Below are 19,363 nucleotides of genomic sequence, written 5' to 3'. Positions count from 1 at the left end.
GGCAAATTGATGCACTTTGTAAAATCACTTCCTAAAACGCTCATGAAACCGCTGACAAACTGCTCCTACAAAATGCTGGCGCTTGCGATTAGCGATAGCGTTTTGTAGTGGGTTCCAGGCCTCACTTAAAAAAAAATGCATGATCAGTTCTGTGGCCCAAGTCATCAATTTTAATGTGTTTTTTACTTCTTCCTGTCCCGAGGTACATCACTCAGTCCACAAAACTAAAGAAGACCTCCAGGAAGCAGTTTTTACTTTCACTTAAAGGGACACTTAAGTCAAACAAAAAAAATGAGTTTTACTTACCCAGGGCTTCCAATAGCCCCCTGCAGCTGTCCGGTGCCCTCGCCGTCTCCCTCCGATCCCCCTGGCCCCGCCGGCAGCTACTTCCTGTTTCGGTGACAGGAGCTGACAGGCTGGGGATGCGAGTGATTCTTCACGTTCCCAGACACATTAGCACCCTCTATGCTGCTATATGGTATATGATATATGCTATAGTAGCATTGATGGCGCTATTGGGGCCAGGAACGCGAAGAATCACTCGCGTCCCCAGCCTGTCAGCTCCTGTCACTGAAACAGGAAGTGGCTGCTGGCGGGGCCAGGGGGATCGGAGGGAGACGGCGAGGGCACCGGACAGCTGCAGGGGGGCTATTGGAAGCCCCAGGTGAGTAAAACTCATTTTTTTTGTTTGACTTAAGTGTCCCTTTAAGGATTTTAAAAATAATTTCTTTGTGGTTCTTAAAGAACCACTATCGCGGAAAATTAAAAAATGTAAAATACATGTAAACACATACAAATAAGCAGTGTTTCACCCCGATTAAAATGAGCCTTAAATTACTTTTCTCCCATCTTGGTGTCACTTACAGTAGGTAGTAACAATCTGACGGAACCAATAGGTTTTGGTCTAGTCCATCTCTTCATGGGGGATTCTCAGCATGGCCTTTATAACTTTTAAAGACCCTCCTTAAAAATAATTTATATAAAGATCCTGGATCAAGGAGATGCTGATTTTCTGAGTTAGAGTTGGTGAACACCTAAAAGCGCTAGCATACTCGCAAACGCTCAGTGCTTTTGGGAGAGATTTTTCAAGGCGATTCTAGGCATGTGCCTAGCGATTTTCTATTTATAACTGGTGATTTTTGGAGCGTTTTTGTGTAGCTTTTTTTAGGGGGGTTACAGTACAACTGCTAGTGTACTGGTTGTGTCACAAAAACGCTTGGAACATCGCTCTATTCTAGTGCTTTTTCCACTTTCCTATAGTTAACATTGAGGCAGAATCGCCTCAGAAATAAAAGGGCCCTTTTCCACAAGCGGCGATTGCAATGCTAAATCGCAAACCGCTAGTGATTTTTAAATCGCTACAGTTTGTTTTTTAACATAGGGATCGCGGTAGGTAATTACCACTACCGCAATTTGTTTTTTACTGAAGCGCGATCGCGCCTCGATTTTGCTATGCATTGCATTGCATAGCAAAAGCGTGATCGCAATCGCCAGGAAATTGCAGGGGAATTTTGGACTTTGCTGAAACGCAATCATTAGCGTTTAGCACGAAAGTTAGCGATTGCTAGTGGAAAGGGCCCTTTTCCACTAGCAATCGCAATCACAAATGCCGGCGATTGTGATTTTTCATTCATTCTGTTATGCGATTGCAATTTTTCATTTGCATTGCATTATCACTCTAAAAATCGCTCCAGAAAGCGATTGTGATTTGTGATTCCCAAATCAAATCACTATAGTGGAAAATACGGTACTTATCCGTTAGCCGGGCGCATCCTCTAGGTGGCGACAAAACACCACCAGAGTTACATCTTTCCCTACTATCCATGTCGGCCTGGAGGGGGAATAGTAATTAGAGCCACCTACCGGATGCGCCCGGCTAACGGATAAGTACGGAAAATACCTCTCATGATTTCTATGATAAAGCAACAACCCTATCGATTTAAAAATCACTAGCGATTTTGCGAATCAGCTGTGTAGTGGAAAAAGGCCCAAATGCAGCAGGACCTGCATTTGGGAGAAAATTACATCGCTCTGGTGCGATCTATGGATCCATCCCATTAAGAAACATCAGCCAATCGCTTTTGAAAGCGCTGGTGTTTTAAAAAGCGCTCAGAAGTGCTTTCAAAAGCAGTAGAGTTTCGAAAAGCGCTTGGGTAATGTCTTTCTATGGGCTAGTTTGCATTAAGGTGCCAATACATCGTACAATATTTTATTTTTTTTCGATTCATTTCTTTCAATTATTCTGTTAGATCGAATATAAAGATTTTTCCAACATGTCCTATCAGATTTTTTATTGGAAGAAAACAAACGGGATAGTCATTCGTTTTTCTTAATCCAAAAAAAAAAAAAAAAAGATTCTTTTTGACTTTCATTAATCGTTTTAGTTGAATAAAAATGGAAAATGTAACGTTTTTATTGTACCATGTATGGGCATCATTACAGTGATGTGACTTTTTCCCTAGCGCAAGTCCTGCAGCATTTTGGAGACAATTACGCCTCAATGTAAAAAATAGGAAAACTGTAAAATCAACAGAGCAAATAATAGAAGATCGCTAGGCACATGCTGGGAATTGCTACTGCAAATCGCCGCAACAATTGCTAGGCGTTTGCGATTACAATAAGCAATTTGGTGTGAACTTGCCCTAAGGCCCGTTACACACCAAAAGCGTGCAGGAGAACGGCTCCTGCACGCGTTGCGGCGTGTCGTCGGGAAACTCCGGTGCAACGCTGAGTAGCGGCGGTAGTAGTTAATTACCCCGAAGGGGAAACGGCGATTCCCGACGATAAAATGCACCGGGATGCGTCGTACCGCAACGTATCGAAACGCAGCGTCGGGTGTAAAAGGTAAAAGGAAAGTCTATGGACTTTCCTTTTACCTTTGTTAACGCAAAGTATAGACTTTGCGTTAAAACGCCAGAAGTGGGCTCTGGTGTGAACTTGCCCTAAATGCAAAATTGGATGCAATTTGGATGCAGCTTAAAACTGGTACAATCTAAATTGGCAGCAGCTGCATCGGATTGGCTCAGTTCCAAACTGCCTAAAATCATTCACATTTTGCCTCAGCTTGAAAAATTAGCATATCATTGAACATCAAGGATAGTCGCCATCACCGAAGCACGGCCATGTGATCTTTGTAAAGATACACACTAGCCAGATGTGGTAAATTATCGACATTTTCCTGATATCAATCGTTCACCACCTTGTCTCACTTGATATTCGATCAGATCTCAGGACAGATCTTATGTAAATGTATGCAGCTTGGAACTGGACCCATCAAAGGCAGAAGCATACTTTCCATTTTAATAGGTTCAGTTTCAAGCTACATTAATTTGCATATCATTTGCATTAACTCAAAACTTAGAATCTCATATGCCAAGTCTAGAGTTCGCCAGTATTAGGCCTCGTTCACATCTAAAATCGTAATCGCAAACGTTTTGTGCGGCAGTTTTTTCCCCCCCTCCCTGTGCTCCACTTTTTTGGTAAAAGCGATTTTCTAAGGGCTTTTCTAGAGCGGTTTTTAAATTCACTGCCTGACGCAAGTCAGGAGGTGAACTCTTTGACCGATTTTGCTAGCGTTTTAAGTTAATGTACACTGTAACAAAATTAAAAATAATTGAAAAGACCAATCGGACTTTAAAACGCTAATTGCTACACAAGCGCCGGCAAATTGATTACACTTTCTAAAATCGCTCCCTAAAACGCTCATGAAATCGCTTACAAACTGCTCATACAAAACGCTAGCGATTGCGATTAGCAATAGTGTTTTGTAGTGGGTTCCAGGCCTCAAGGTTGAGGCACGTAGTCTATTAGATAGATAGATGCGGCGTATGCTACAACGCGGGTCGGCTAGTATAATAAAATATCTTAGGCCTAGTGCACACCAGAGCGGTTCTGCTGCGGTTTGCGATCTGCTTGCGGGTGCGGATCCGCCAGGGTAATGTATTTCAATGGGCTGGTGCACACCAGAGCGGGAGGCGTTTTGCAGAAACGCTTATTCCCGGGCTGCTGCAGATTTTGGATTGCGGATGCGTTTCTGCCTCAATGTTAAGTATAGGAAAAACGCAAACCGCTCTGAAAAACGGCACTTCAGAGCGGTTTGCCAGGCGTTTTGTTACAGTAGCTGTTCAGTAACAGCTTTACTGTAACAATATCTGAAATGTACTACACCAAAAACGCTTCACAAAACCGCAAAATGCTAGCTGAAACGCTACAGAAAAATAAGAAAAAGCGTTTCAAAATCTGCTAGCATTTTGCGGATCTGCTATCGGTTTTTGGGGTGCACTAGGCCTTAGAGAGTGATCAACTAATTAGGGCACTTTTTTACTAGACACATTTTGTTTGAAAAATTTTATTTTTCAGGGTTGAACCATGGCTAAGGGGGAAACAACTGGATCCCAATTCCTTCTCAGGTGGTCGGCGTGTTCCCGGACTTTTCACTTGAGGGTGTAAGGGGGGTACCCATTATGACCACCTATCCCCCTCATCATTTTCCAAACCGCCATCCCCTATACCTCTTTCACTCCAATACCCCAACCCGCCCTAAAAGAGCCTACCTTGCCGTGGTGGGCCGGCTTACAATCCTATTGGCCAAAATGTTTTTTACTTTCAGCCAATTGGATTAACCAAAGTACTCTGCCACAAAAAGAACATAATAAAACATCTGAAGGGGAGAACATCTAATTAGGGCCCTTTTCCACTAAGCACATTTTGATCCATAAATCATATTGTGCCCGTTTTGCCAATAGCAACAGCCTGGCGATGAATATGTAAAATGCCTTGCTGGGTTTTAGAGCCAGGAAAAGGTCCTCCAGCACCCAAGGCTGAGACACCAAAGTGTGCCCCCCCCCCCCCCAATCCCTCCTATCCCAGCTGTCCCACACTGATTGCTATTAGAGTAAGAGGCGCCCCAGGGCCCCCACCAACACCTTAATCTCCAGTTATCTGGTTTGCAGTCACTGCTATGTATCCCCTTTTCCTATGCTTCAAACACAATAGGGGAATGATAGCTGAGTGAGATGTGCACCTCCTCCTACACTGCACCCTGAGGCTGGAGCCTCTCTCGCCTCTGCCTCGGTCCTGGCGAGCGGAACTGAGGCGCTCATTAAAATTAAAGTAGGTTGCTGCGGCGGACCAGAGAATGGGTTTGTCCCAGCGCAGGCACAGGGTGGCTGCAGGGGGCTGTTTGAAGTCCCAGGGAAGTTACTCTCTTTTTTTTCATACAGTTAAGGTTCTCTTTTATTCACCCCTCCGCTGTGCACTGAATTCGGGGGCCCTCTCTTGCCACATATACAGGGCTCTCTGGCTACCTATATGGGAGACTCTAAAACAGGAAATTTGGGCGCTGCCGTTTAGATATTTAAATAGGCACCTATGTTGGCGCCCCAAAATTGTATTTTTTTTTCAGTGACTAAGGGCTGGTGCACACCGAGCGGCTTTTTCAGCGTTTCTGCAGCCGCTTGCGGCTGCGGATCCGCTTGGTCAATGTATCTCAATAGGGTGGTTCACACCAGAGCAGGAGGCGTTTTGCAGAGAAGCATACTCCCGGGGTGAGGCATTTTTTGGATTGCGGATGCGTTTCTGCCTCAATGTTAAGTATAGGAAAAACGCAAACCGCTCTGAAAAACGCCAGTTCAGAGCGGTTTTGCAGGCGTTTTTGTTACAGTAGCTGTTCAGTAACAGCTTTACTGTAACAATACATGAAATCTACTACACCAAAAACGCTTCACAAAACCGCAAAATGCTAGCTGAAACGCTACAGAAAAAGAAGAAAAAGCGTTTCAAAATCTGCTAGCATTTTGCGGATCTGCTAGCGGGTTTTGGTGTGCACCAGGCCTCAGAGCCGGGACAAGGTCCTCCAGCACCCAAGGCTGAGACACCAAAGTGCGCCCCTCCATCCCTCCCACCTCAGCCATCACACACTGATTGCTATTAGACTAAGAGGCGCCCCAGGGCCCCCAACCCCTCCAACACCCTACTCACGTTATCTGGCTTGCAGTCACTGCCATGTATCCCCTTTTCTTATTTCTTTTTGCTTCAAACACAATGGCTATCATTCATAAAGCATTTCCGCATGCGGAAATGCTTAAAACAGCTGACTTTACCGACCACTCGGCAAAGTCAGCATTCATAAAGGCTCTTTCCGCATGGAAAAATGACACTACCGAGCAGAGTGATAAATCACCGCCTTGTGCGGTGATTATCGGTACAAATGTAGCAAAATGTTCATTCATAAAGATCACCGCAAGCGGTGTGAGGTCGGGAAGTTCCGGTCCCTCTGATGTGGCGATACCAATGCAAGTAAATGGAGACACACAGACCTCCCAGGCAGCTGCAGCAGAGCGGAACACGGAGAAATGTATCAACTCGGCAGCTTCCGTGTCTCCGCAAGCCTACCGCCTGCCTACCGCCAGCCTAGTTCGGTGAATCTCCGCACTGCTTCCGCACATGGATACTTTTTTATGAATGCCCACCCAGAAGTCTAAAAATCCGCCAGCGGTGTTTTCCCGCACGGATTCTGAAGTTAACTGGAGCATTCCCCCCCCTGTCCAGAATGTGTCCTGCTCTGAAAGGCAGGCATTGCGGGAATTACAGAATGCCCAAGGGCTGGTGATCAAACCTAGCGACAAGGGGGGTAATGTCGTCCTCCTAAAAGAGGAAAACTACCTGGGCGAAATCAAAAGACAGCTCTCTGACACCGAGACATACAGGAAGCTTAAGTGTAATCCTTTTGAAACCATCAAGAAAAACATCAATTTGCTGTTAGATTCTGGATACGACCAGGGGGTCCTGACCAAGGAAGAGTTGGACTATTTGGTGATTTCTGAATACACCATTCCCACCATATATGTGTTACCAAAGGTGCACAAAAACTTGGTCAGCCCACCTGGTCGTCCCATTATCTCAGCAATAAATGGCCCCCTAGAAAGAGTAGGGAAGTTTGTAGATCAAAAACTGAAAGATATTGTTACACACCTGCCCTCATATGTACGGGACACCACTGAAGTCCTTGGAGCGATTGAGGATTTTGTTGTGCCCCCCGGCTCCCTTCTTGTGGGGATTGATGTGGAATCATTATACACCTCGATCCCGCACGAGAGGGGTGTCGGGGCCACGCGCTTCTTTCTCAGAGATGCATATCCTGGATATCGGTGCCACAATGAGTTTGTAACCGAAGTGCTGGAGTTCATTTTGGGTTTCAACTGTTTCCTATTTGATGGGATATTTTACCAGCAAATACGGGGCACATCCATGGGGGCGGCGTGTGCTCCTGCCTATGCGAATCTACATCTTGGGTATTGGGAACGCAAGGTGGTTTACCGACATCCGCTTTGGCAGGAGCACGCCCCCCTATGGATAAGATACATTGATGACATCATGATGGTGTGGACAGGTGGCTTGGTAAAACTCAAGTCCCTCCTAGCGGACCTGAATGAGAACCAGCTCAATATCAAGCTCACACATGATGTGAGCGATGTGGGATTGAATTTCTTAGATCTCAGAATTGATATTGTTGGAAGTAGGCTGGTCCCTTCAAGCTATAGAAAGCCAACGGCTGGCAACACTGTCCTACACGCCACAAGCTGTCATCCTCAATGTCAAATCAAATCCATTCCAGTAGGTGAATTCCAGCGCTTGAGGAGGAACTGTGGCTCCGATGAATCTTTTTCCAGAGAAGCCAGAGATATGTATCTCCGTTTCAGAGAGAGAGGCTACTCACACAAGGTCCTGAAAAGAGCCCTGAAAAGAGCGTGGTCTCTGGATAGGGGAACATTGATTCACGGCAGGGAGGGGGGCAATTCTAGTCCTGGAGAGTCAAAAAACATGGGATCTGTACTTAGAATTCCCACGCCATATGGCAGCCACTGGGGGTCTCTTAGAGATATACTAACAAGGCACTGGCCTGTTCTGACGGCCTCGGAGGAGATAAAAGCATTAGTTGGCGAGTATCCCCGTTTGACCGCAAAGAGGGCAGTGTCATTAAAGAACCAACTAGTACAAAGTGAATTTAAACGAAGTACCACAGTAACGTGGCTTGGCAAAGCTACTCCCAGTGGCATGTATCGGTGTGGGAATTGTCAGGTATGCCCCCTTGTAGATCGAACAGCAACCTTTACCGACTCCCAAAATCAGAGAACATATAGAATAGAATCCTTTATAAATTGCGCCACTGAGGGAGTCGTTTATATGCTCACCTGTCCCTGTGACCTACATTATATAGGGAAGACAACGCGTCCCCTGCGGGCGAGAATAGGTGAGCATATGCGAAATGCTAAAGATGAAGATTATACAACCCCCCTGGCGCAACACTTTAAAGAATACCATGGGGGTGACCTGGCTGGTTCAAAAGTAAAGGGAATTTATAAGCTCAATATTTCCTCCCGTAGGGGAGACTTTGATAGGATTCTGAAGCAGAAGGAGTGCGGTTGGATTTTTAGACTTCGTACTTTAATCCCTGACGGGCATAATGCGGACTTCGGTCTGCAATGCTTTTTATAGAACCTTATCTGTACTTTTTTACCGGCCGCGCTCCTTCTTGCCCCAGACCTATCTTAAAACTACACATGAGCTTATTAGATGGAGACAAATTACCTGCTCACTCTCACTTCAGTGTGCAACTTGTTCCTTTGTTTATAGATCAACTCATCTCCAATGTCTTCTCTCCCCTTTCTCCCCCTCCCCACTGTCCTTTTCACTTATTGTTAGGGACGACCTGTAGTGCAGCTCTGTGGTGGGACGCTACGAGGAGGCGCACTTGCACTATTTCGTGTTAGTGCACTTTTGTCTGTTCATGCCCAGGTTCTAAGTTCAATAATACTGTTGCGCAAATGTAACATTATTTGGCACTACAATCTGTGCTCTGCATGACTCCTGCCAAGCCCAACCCATTTAATGGGCAGGACAGGAACGTTTAGAATATAAGTGCGACATACCGTCATACTATAGCCACACCCTGAGGAAGCGCACATGCGCGAAACCGGTCGGTGGGAGGAGCTAGAGGACCCGATACCAGCGTGTGATTTTCTTCACAAAGCCGGCGCGCTGGAGTGTCCGCGCGGAAGGATCCCTGGATCTAGATCCCTGATTCTGTGCTGAGGCTTTGCCAGTCTTCAGCGGGCCGGCGTCCTGCAGTCAGCCATCACGACTGCACTTCAACAGCCGTCACTGCCACGGACATTGGGCACAACATGGGAGCACAGCCGACCAGGAGAGATTAAGGATGCTAAAGCAACATCTGATCGAGCTGCGGAACTGACACGGCAGGTACTTTGTGTCCAAGCGGACTGTTATTGCCACTTTATGGAATAAATGCAGCCCCAGCTTTGCTTGCCCCTTGCTTCTTGCTCTCTGTGAACTGCTGGCTCTCTTCTCTGCTCTAAACATGCCTGCTATTCTTTGAGTCTGCGAGTGGGACTCTTTTCATGCTCGGATTGCCTTTCTGAACTGTTTGCAGAGAAAACTCATGTGATTTGATCCGTGGTGTATACACGTGCTGCTTAGGAGATGGACTGCACATGGTAGCCTGCATAGCAGGTACCCGTACACACGCTGGTACTCATTTTTATCCAAAGGGTCCTCGCTCCTAGGTTTTGGGTTTTATCAGGTGGGTGGGAGGGTGTTGTATTTTTTGTATCTTGTTTGACATCCAATTACATGTTTTATATTCCAGATTGATAGCAATAAAGTGAAGATTTTTTGTACCCACACAATACTTGTCCAGTCGTGGTCAGATCTCACTTCATAAGCACTACCTTTTATTTTCCGTGTCTCCGCAAGCCTACCGCCTGCCTACCGCCAGCCTAGTTCGGTGAATCTCCGCACTGCTTCCGCACATGGATACTTTTTTATGAATGCCCACCCAGAAGTCTAAAAATCCGCCAGCGGTGTTTTCCCGCACGGATTCTGTTTACCGACAGCCTGTTCATGAATGACAGCCAATAGGGGAATGATAGGTGAGTGAGTTGTGCGTCCCCTCCTATACTGCGCCCTGAGGCTGAAGCCTCTCTCTCACCTCTGCCTCGGCCCGGCCCTGCAGTGACTGGTGGGGGAGGGGCATAAGGTCAAAGGAAACCTGTAATATTAAAAAAAAAAAGAAAAAAAGTTTCATTTACCTGGGGCTTCAGCCAACCCCGTCCCTGGGAACATCCTGCGTAGGAGCAGTATGAGAAAACCTTGTACTGCGCCTGCGCAGGACGCTCCAGGTGAGGGAAACTCGAACAAGGACGTGAGCTGCCCGGGCTGCGCAGAGGCCCTGGACTTGCGATAACAAAACAGCCACAGCAAGGGACCGGAGGATCGTACAGAGATGGCGCAGGCACAGGAAGGCTGCAGGGGGGCGGCAGAAGTCCCAGGTAAGTAAAACTTTTTTTTCGATATTAGTTTTCCTTTAAGGTTAGCTGGGGATATGCCTATAATTAAGCCACTGGGAGACTTGGGCGCAGGGTAAAGCCGAAGAGTGGCTCACCCTGCTCCTGCTAAAGTTCTGGCGGCGTTATTTACTATTCCTCCTCCAGGTCGCAATGGATAATGGGCAAAGCTGTAAATCAGCTGCCAGCTATTGCTGGCGGCCAAATTACGCTGTTTTTAAAGGGCAATTGTAGCGAGAGGGATATGGAGGATGCCAGATTTATTTCCTTAAAAACAATTCCAGTTGCCTGGCTGCCCTGCTGATCCTCTGCCTCTAATACTTTCAGCCATAGCCCCTGAACAATCATGCAGCAGATCAGGTGTTTCTGACATTTTGTCAGGTCTGACAAGTTCAGCTGCATGCTGGTTTCTGGTGTTATTCAGACACTACAGCAGCCAAATAGGTCAGCAGTGCTGTCAGGCAACTTGTATTGTTTAATATGGCAGCCTCCATATCCCTCTCACTTCAGTTGTCCCTCAAAGTAATTTGGGCGCCTTTTGACGGCACCCAAATTACTGTCTAAGCGCAGCTATAGTCGAAATTCCTATTTGGTGCCAGCTGTGCCAAAATCCCCAGTGATGTTTTTACAGCGCTCCTAGCTGGGGGAGGGAGGTGGGTGGTTAAAGCTGGCCAAGTGGGGTGGGTGGTTAAGGTTAGCCGTGGGACAGGGAAGTTAGGGATAGGCATGGACAGTGGGAGTGTTCAGTGTAAGAATAGGGTTATGTTTAGCTTTAATAAAATATTGGTGTGTATTACTGACATTTTATTATCGTCCTTTTCACTGCAATAGTAGAATGTCGGTAAGGGTCTGTACACACTGGATGCGTTGCACTGCGTTTTTAAAATCACAAGGCCTTTAAAAAAAATTGTGAAAATTGTGATGACCTGTACACAGTGTTTCAATGCGTTTTTAAGAAAACGTAATCGCAGTGACCGGTGTGCTTTTTAAGCCCTGCCCTTAAAAAAACGCATGAAAAAATGCAAATATAATTTAACAGTCATGAAACCAGCAACAGATGGCCTCAGCAAAATTGCATCACACTGTGTTTGGTAATTATCAGTGTGTACAGGCCTTAAATCTACAGATATTTTACTATATGCTTTTCTAGGTGTACCAGCAGCATTGAGGAGGGGCGAGGCAGTGACATATTGAAGGGCGGGCCAGTGTTTCGGTGCCAAGCTGTGGCTAACAAGGTGACAGCTTCTGCTGTATTGCTGGGAGATCAGGGCGGAGCTGCCCAGTCTGACAGCACTAAGGAGGGGAGGAGCAGCCACATTCTAAGGGGCGGGCCAGAGTACTCTAGACAGCCGGGCCCTGTGTATATCACATAACCCCAGCATTGCAGATAGAGGGAAAGTAACTTAGGGTGCATACACATCCAACATTGATTGGTCAATTGCTAGCCACTTGTACCACCTCAATGTAGAGTGAGGGTGAACAGACTTTAAATACTAAGACCAGTTTGTGCAAGTAAGCCTCTCATACGGCATGGCAGTGATACAATTGGCTGATGATTGGCCAATCAAAATTGAATGTGTGTACCAAGCTTGAGTATGGATAGGCATAATCACATCACTGAGTACATAACTGCATGATGCATGTACAGCAGTATATACAGTGCAGCACGCTCCCTCACCTTTCCCTGTTGTACATAATGCCTGACCTCCATCCACTAGCATGGCACAGCAATAGCAGAGGGGCGTGGTCACGTGTCACTGCAGGTGCCATCCTCAGCGGTGCACGAGCTGCACACATGCGTCACAATAGCTGCTATGACGTCACCTCCATCCACTAGCATGGCACAGCAATAGCAGAGGGGCGTGGTCACGTGTCACTGCAGGTGCCATCCTCAGCGGTGCACGAGCTGCCCACCTGCACACGCGCGTCACAATAGCTGCTATGACGTCACCCCGGAACTCATCCTCCTCAGACGGAGCGGCGGCAACATCGGAGGCAGACGTGCGGCCTCTCTCTCTCTGTATCCCCGATAGCCAGGAGCTCTCAGCCACGACATTCTCCGGCAGAAGCTCCAGGAAGGAACAAGCAGTTATATCCCGGAGCTCCCCCTAGTGGCCGGTAGCAGGAATTACACAGTGAGGTAGGATGGAGGCGATAGAATAAGATTTCTTATAACAGAAATAGGTTTATGGCACCCATCCTGGGCTGATCGATTACTTAAAAAAAACTTGCTGGAATTCCTTTTGGTAGCAAATATACATGGTCAGGGTCTTTATCCTGAGGGGGATTTTACCCTGAGCAGCGGTCATTGACCACAATGGGCTCTATTCACTAACAGGCAAAAACACCGCAAAATGTTACCGCTATATTTCCGCCAGCGGTAAACTCCGCATTTTTTCCACATTCACTAATATTTTCCGCATGTTTTCCGCATGCGGGAAAAAAGATGCGGAAACAGCCATTATTCATGCGGGAATCATGCGGTAAAAAGGTCGCATGAAAAAGTGTTTAAAAAAAAAAATTAAAAGTCCAGCAAGCACAGCCCTTAAGCCTCCAGACTTCATTAAAGTCAATGGGATGCGGAATATATCACCTACTACTTGTAGGTGATAAAAAATCGGTAATTAACGACGAAATGATGCGCCTGAACATTTTTGAGAGTTGATCTTTTATTGCGGAAAATACCGACGTTTTCCGCATGAATCCCGCACTTTTACCGCACTTTTTCCGCATGCGGGAAAAACATGCGGAACATTTTGAGAATTCCAACTTGACGGTATTTTGGGTGCAAACTTCCCGCGTGTACTTTACCGCATGCGGGAAGTCTTTGAGAATAGAGCCCAATGTCCCCTTACAAAGCGACTCCGGGGCCCTGCAAAGCTCCGCCTCTAAATCGAACCACAGCCCCGCCCCCACTAGTCCACGATAAGCCTCGTCTCCAATGGCCGTAAGCTCCGCCTACAGTCATATGCTTGTGTGCAGCTGGTTGCTAACCTGGGGAGGTGAGTTAAAGGGAACCTTATTAAGTAAAAAATAACAAAAAACAAAAACAGGTTTAACTTACCTGGGGCTTCTACCAGCCCCCTGCAGCTGCCCTGTGCCCATGCTGTCACTAAGCTGCCCTCCAGTCCCCCTTAGCGATCCTCTTCCAGACTGACTGGCCACTGCACATGTGCGTCTCCTCAATAGCGCTCCCATCTATGTGCAGTAGAGATTTTTTAGTACTGCAAATTCGCAGACTGCTCCCATCCATGAGAGCGCGATTAGGAGGCGAGCGGACTAGAGGCTCTCATTAGAACGAAAGTATGGTGCTGCGGGGCGCTGGAGGATGAGTACAGGGCAGCTGCAGGGGGCTGGTAAATGCACTTTTTTTTGTCTTTCATACAGTTAAGGTTCACTTTAGTTCACCCTCTGCTGTGCTGTGTATTCGGGGCCCTCTCTTGCCACATAAACAGGGCTCTCTGGCTACCTATGTGGGAGACTCTGAAATAGGACATTTGGGCGCTGCCATAGGCAACCATTCAGATATTTAAATGGACACCTGTGTAGGTGCCCCAAAAATTCTAACCAGCCTCTAGAACCGGCCCTGGCCATACTTTCCAACTTTTTGAGATAAGAAATAGGGACACTTAAGCCACACTCCTGCCACACCCTTGATCACGCCCTAGGCACCCCCCTAGTCGCGCATACCATAAAGATTTCAAAATAAAAATGTTATTTTATAATTTAAACCACACTGGTACTTTCTATCCTGGTTCATTTTCCTTCATATTAACATTTGAAAATAAGAAATATACATATGATTACATAGATGTATACATCAGTCATGAAAGAGGGACAAATGAGGAAGAAAGAGGGACACGGTCCCCAAAGAGGTACTGTCCCTCCAAAACAGGGATAGTTGGGAGCTATGAAATGCTGCAAGAGACAGCTATGTGTTGCAAGGCTGGCATACAAGTACAGTAATGCTTGAACATCTAGTTGAAGAAACCAGTGTGAAAACCTTGTATTAAAGCTGTGCTTACTATTATACAGCCTGACAGTATATGCTGTGCCTAGAATTAATCTTGTATTAATAGATATAACATATATATTACAGTATAGTATATACAGCACTGGCAAGGTGTGCTTAATCGCACAGCTCCACGTCACCAGCGCAAGACATCTACATCACCTGCGAGACGGAAACACGACCTCAGCGGACAACGGAAGCAGCGCTCGAGCGACAAAAGGCTGGAGGAGGTCGGTGTGTCTCTGCTCTACACAGCCGAGGAGGACGAGACTAGGAGCATCCCACGGAGTATCCAGGAACGGTATGTAAGCCGGCAGCATTGTGCGAGGAGCTCCCCCTTGTGGACGTTACTGGGAAAATGTCCATTGAACTTGTGTGCGGAGCTCCCCCTTGTGGCCGTACTGTGAGAATGTCCATTGAACTTGTGTGCGGCGCTCCCCGTGTGGCCGTACTGTGAGAATGTTAATTTTTGCATATGTAAATACCAGGAGACAGTTACATTGGAGGGGGCTGTGAGAAAGCGTGTGTATAATCTGAGTGTGGGGAATACTGAAGTCTAAGCTGATGACAGTCTAGCTAGGTAATCACAATACAATAGGGGGTTTAATCATCAAAACAAGTTAACTGCTGGGTAGAGACCGGGCATAATTGTAAGGCATTAGTATTTATATAGCGCCGACATGTTCCACTGCCGCCACCCCCCGTTCCAGTTTTCAACTTTAATGTGGACGAAGCCTTTGGGTACCCTTGGAGGGCCACTGAAGTACTCGGGTCTCCAGGTACTTCCAAAGATGAGCAGCTCCATACTAGAAGAACTGAAGAAGCAGCCGGCGGGATATTTGAACAAGGGCCCCTGCAGTGGAACGAGGGGACACAGAGGAACGGGAAGGCTATTAGGGATCCAGAATCTTCCCTCTTCTGAGGTGAGTATCTTACTTTTTTATGGCAGGTTACAGCTTTCCTTTTTAGGTTGGCACTCCACAATACAATATCAGCAACATCCTGTGTAAATAAACCTTCCAGCACTGCTCCTATGCTGTCCACTGACCAGTCCCATAATCCCTTGAGGGTGAAGCGAGTCATTTGATAGTAAGGCCCAACCGAACCCGGGCCCGGCACACACACAATATGGCCGCAAACTGTCAGCAGCTGCTGCTCATTACCCCTTGTAGTCACCTTCCACTGTCAGTCCCACAATTATTATGTAGCTCAGAAAAATATAAATTTCACTCATCTTCGGTCTGTGGATCCACACCCACTGCACATTCCTCTTCACACACAGGCCCAACAGGGAGATGGAACATGATAGCTATCCGCTGATTCTTCTTAAAGGACCATTATCGCAAAACAATTTGAAAATTTAAAATGCATGTAAATACATAAATAAAAAGCACGTTTCTCCCAGAGTAAAATGAGCTATAAATTACTTTTCTACTATGTTGCTGTCACTTACAGTTAGTAGCAGAAATCTGACAGAACTGACAGGATTTGGACCATTAGTCCATATCCTCATAGGGATTCTCAGCATGGCCTTTATAAAGACGCTCCCTGAAAAGGATTTTTTTATTTGGGAGAAACGTACTTCTTATTTGTATGTGTTGACATATATTTTAAATTTACAACTTTCGCAATAGTGGTCCCTTTAAAGGACAACTGGAGAGAGAGGTATATGGAGGCTGCCATGTTAATTTCCTTTTTAAGCAATACGAATGCTGGGTGGGGGTGATACAGGCTGCCTATTAGTGGCATATTGTAAATGCATGCTGGGTGGGGGTGACACAGGCTGCCTATTAGTGGCATATTGTGTGTGCACATGCTGGATGGGGGTGACACAGGCTGCCTATTAGTGGCATATTGTGTGTATGCATGCTGGGTGGGGGTGACACAGGCTGCCTATTAGTGGCATATTGTGTGTACGCATGCTGGATGGGGGTGACACAGGTTGCCTATTAGTGGCATATTGTGTGTACGCATGCTGGGTGGGGGTGATACAGGCTGCCTATTAGTGGCATATTGTGTGGGCGCAGCTCGGTGGGGCTGACACAGGTTGCCTATTAGTGGCATATTGTGTGCGCATGCTGGGTGGGGGTGACACAGGGTGCCTATTAGTGGCATATTGTGTGGGCGCAGCTCGGTGGGGCTGACACAGGTTGCCTATTAGTGGCATATTGGGTGTGCGCATGCTGGGTAGGGGTGACACAGGCTGCCTATTAGTGACATATTGTGTGCGCATGCTGGGTGGGGGTGACAAAGGCTGCCTATTAGTGGCATATTGTGTGTGCATGCTGGGTGGGGGTGACAAAGGCTGCCTATTAGTGGCATATTGTGTGTACGCATTCTGGGTGGGGGTGACACAGGCTGGCTATTAGTGGCATATTGTGTGTACGCATTCTGGGTGGGGGTGACACAGGCTGCCTATTAGTGGCATATAGTGTGTACGCATTCTGGGTGGGGGTGACACAGGGTGGCTATTAGTGGCATATTGTGTGCGCATGCTGGGTGGGGCCCAGGTGCTTCAGGCTTTTTTGGAGGTTTGCGGTCCAATGGCTATGAGCACGTGGGAAGCCTCACCCTCAAGGCGCAGGAACGGCGACTTGGATTTCGCCTGTGGCCACACTAAGCCGAAAGCGCCCGCTCTCGTCAGATTGTGGAAGCTAAGTGGCTTCAGGCCTAGTTAGTAGCTGCGTGGGAGACTGGCAGTGAACCCCAAGTGCTGCAGGCATTTCATTGGGTTTGCAGTCCAATGGCTATGAGCACGTGGGAAGCCCCACCTTCAAGGCACAGGAACAGCGCCTTGGATTTCGCCTGTGGCCAAACTAAGCCGAAAGCGCCCGCTCTCGTCAGATCGCGGAAGCTAAGCGGCTTCAGGCCTGGTTAGTAGCTGTGTGGGAGACTGGCTGTGAACCCCAGGTGCTGCAGGCTTTTTTGGGGGGTTTGCTGTCCAATGGCTATGAGCACGTGGGAAGCCTCACCTTCAAGGCGCAGGAACGGCGCCTTGGATTTTGCCTGCCGCCGCACTAAGCTGAAAGTGCCCGCTCTCGTTAGATCGTGGAAGCTAAGTGGCTTCAGGCCTGGTTAGTAGCTGTGTGGGAGACTGGCTGTGAACCCCAGGTGCTGCAGGCATTTCTTTGGGTTTGCAGTCCATAGGCTATGAGCACGTGGGAAGCCTCACCTTCAAGGCGCAGGAACAGCGCCTTGGATTTTGCCTGCGGCCACACTAAGCCGAAAGCGCCCGCTCTCGTCAGATCGCGGAAGCTAAGTGGCTTCAGGCCTGGTTAGTAGCTGCGTGGGAGACCGGCTGTGAACCCCAGGTGCTGCAGGCTTGTTTTTTTGGGTTTGCGGTCCAATGGCTATGAGCACGTGGGAAGCCTCACCTTCAAGGCGCAGGAACGGCGCCTCAGATTTCGCCTGCAGCCACACTAAGCTGAAAGCGCCTGCTCTCGTCAGATCACGGAAGCTAAGCGGCTTCAGGCCTGGTTAGTAGCTGCGTGGGAGACCGGCTATGAATCCCAGGTGCTGCTGGCTTTTTTTGGGTTTGCGGTCCAATGGCTATGAGCACGTGGGAAGCCTCACCTTCAAGGCGCAGGGACGGCGCCTTGGATTTCGCCTGCGGCCACACTAAGCCTAAAGTGTCAGATTGCGGAAGCTAAACGGCTTCAGGCCTGGTTAGTAGCTGCGTGGGAGACCGGCTGTGAACCCCAGGTGCTGCAGGCTCTTTTTGGGGGTTTGCGGTCCAATGGCTATGAGCACGTGGGAAGCCTCACTTTCAAGGCGCAGGAACGGCGCCTTGGATTTCGCCTGCGGACACACTAAGCCGAAAGCGCCCGCTCTCGTCAGATCGCGGAAGCTAAGTGGCTTCAGGCCTGTTTAGTAGCTGCGTGGGAGACTGGCTGTGAACCCCAGGTGCTGCAGTCTTTTTTGGGGGTTTGCGGACCAATGGCTATGAGCACGTGGGAAGCCTCACCTTCAAGGCGCAGGAACGGCGCCTTGGATTTTGCCTGCGGCCACACTAAGCCGAAAGCGCCCGCTCTCATCAGATCGCGGAAGCTAAGCTGCTTCAGGCCTGGTTAATAGCTGCGTCGGAGACCGGTTGTGAACCCCAGGTGATGCAGGCTTTTTTGGGGGTTTGCGGTCCAATGGCTATGAGCACGTGGGAAGCCTCACCTTCAAGGCGCAAGAACAGCGCCTTGGATTTCGCCTGCGGCCACACTACGCCGAAAGGGCCCGCTCTCATCAGATCGTGGAAGCTAAGCGGCTTCAGGCCTGATTAGTAGCTGCGTGGGAGAGTGGCTGTGAACCCCAGGTGCTGCAGGCTTTTTTGGGGGGTTTGCGGTCCAATGGCTATGAGCACGTGGGAAGCCTCACCTTCAAGGCGCAGGAACGGCGGCTTGGACTGTGCCTGCGGCCACACTAAGCCAAAAGTGCCCGCTCTTGTCAGATCGCGGAAGCTAAGTGGCATCAGGCCTGGTTAGTAGCTGTGTGGGAGATCGGCTGTGAACCCCAGGTGCTGCAGGCTTTTTTTGGGGTTAGCGGTCCAATGGCTATGAGCACGTGGGAAGCCTCACCTTCAAGGCGCAGGAACGGCGCCTTGGATTTTGCCTGCGGCCAAACTAAGTCGAAAGCGCCCGCTCTCGTCAGATCGCGGAAGCTAAGCGGCTTCAGGCCTGGTTAGTAGCTTTGTGGGAGACCGGCTGTGATCCCCAGGTGCTGCAGGCGTTTTTGGGGGGTTTGCGGTCCAATGGCTATGAGCACGTGGGAAGCCTCACCTTCAAGGCGCAGGAACGGTGCCTTGGATTTGGCCTGCGGCCACACTAGGCCGAAAGCACCCGCTCTCGTCAGATCGCGGAAGCTATGCTGCTTCAGGCCTGGTTAATAGCTGCGTCGGAGACCGGCTGTGAACCCCAGGTGCTGCAGGCTTTTTTTGGGGTTTGCGGTCCAATGGCTATGAGCACGTGGGAAGCCTCACCTTCAAGGTGCAGGAATGGCA

At 48.3% G+C, this 19,363-nt stretch overlaps 10 pseudogenes; all 10 read left to right on the top strand.

Annotated features, from left to right (window-relative positions):
* The first annotated feature begins 17,179 nt into the window (after window positions 1–17,179).
* Window positions 17,180–17,298, top strand: LOC137559087 (5S ribosomal RNA; annotated as a pseudogene).
* An 82-nt stretch (window positions 17,299–17,380) lies between these two features.
* Window positions 17,381–17,499, top strand: LOC137554490 (5S ribosomal RNA; annotated as a pseudogene).
* An 81-nt stretch (window positions 17,500–17,580) lies between these two features.
* LOC137557182 (5S ribosomal RNA) lies at window positions 17,581–17,699 on the top strand (annotated as a pseudogene).
* An 83-nt stretch (window positions 17,700–17,782) lies between these two features.
* On the top strand, window positions 17,783–17,901 carry LOC137552527 (5S ribosomal RNA; annotated as a pseudogene).
* Window positions 17,902–18,172: 271 nt separating this feature from the next.
* LOC137553118 (5S ribosomal RNA) lies at window positions 18,173–18,291 on the top strand (annotated as a pseudogene).
* Window positions 18,292–18,372: 81 nt separating this feature from the next.
* Window positions 18,373–18,491, top strand: LOC137554107 (5S ribosomal RNA; annotated as a pseudogene).
* An 81-nt stretch (window positions 18,492–18,572) lies between these two features.
* On the top strand, window positions 18,573–18,691 carry LOC137554434 (5S ribosomal RNA; annotated as a pseudogene).
* Window positions 18,692–18,773: 82 nt separating this feature from the next.
* Window positions 18,774–18,892, top strand: LOC137553070 (5S ribosomal RNA; annotated as a pseudogene).
* An 81-nt stretch (window positions 18,893–18,973) lies between these two features.
* LOC137550633 (5S ribosomal RNA) lies at window positions 18,974–19,092 on the top strand (annotated as a pseudogene).
* An 82-nt stretch (window positions 19,093–19,174) lies between these two features.
* LOC137554231 (5S ribosomal RNA) lies at window positions 19,175–19,293 on the top strand (annotated as a pseudogene).
* Window positions 19,294–19,363: the final 70 nt, after the last annotated feature.

Source organism: Hyperolius riggenbachi, chromosome 2 (genome assembly GCF_040937935.1).
Source record: "Hyperolius riggenbachi isolate aHypRig1 chromosome 2, aHypRig1.pri, whole genome shotgun sequence".
Lineage (NCBI taxonomy): Eukaryota > Metazoa > Chordata > Amphibia > Anura > Hyperoliidae > Hyperolius > Hyperolius riggenbachi.
The sequence above is the reverse complement of the archived record's forward strand: the minus strand, read 5'-3'. Positions and strand labels throughout refer to the sequence as shown.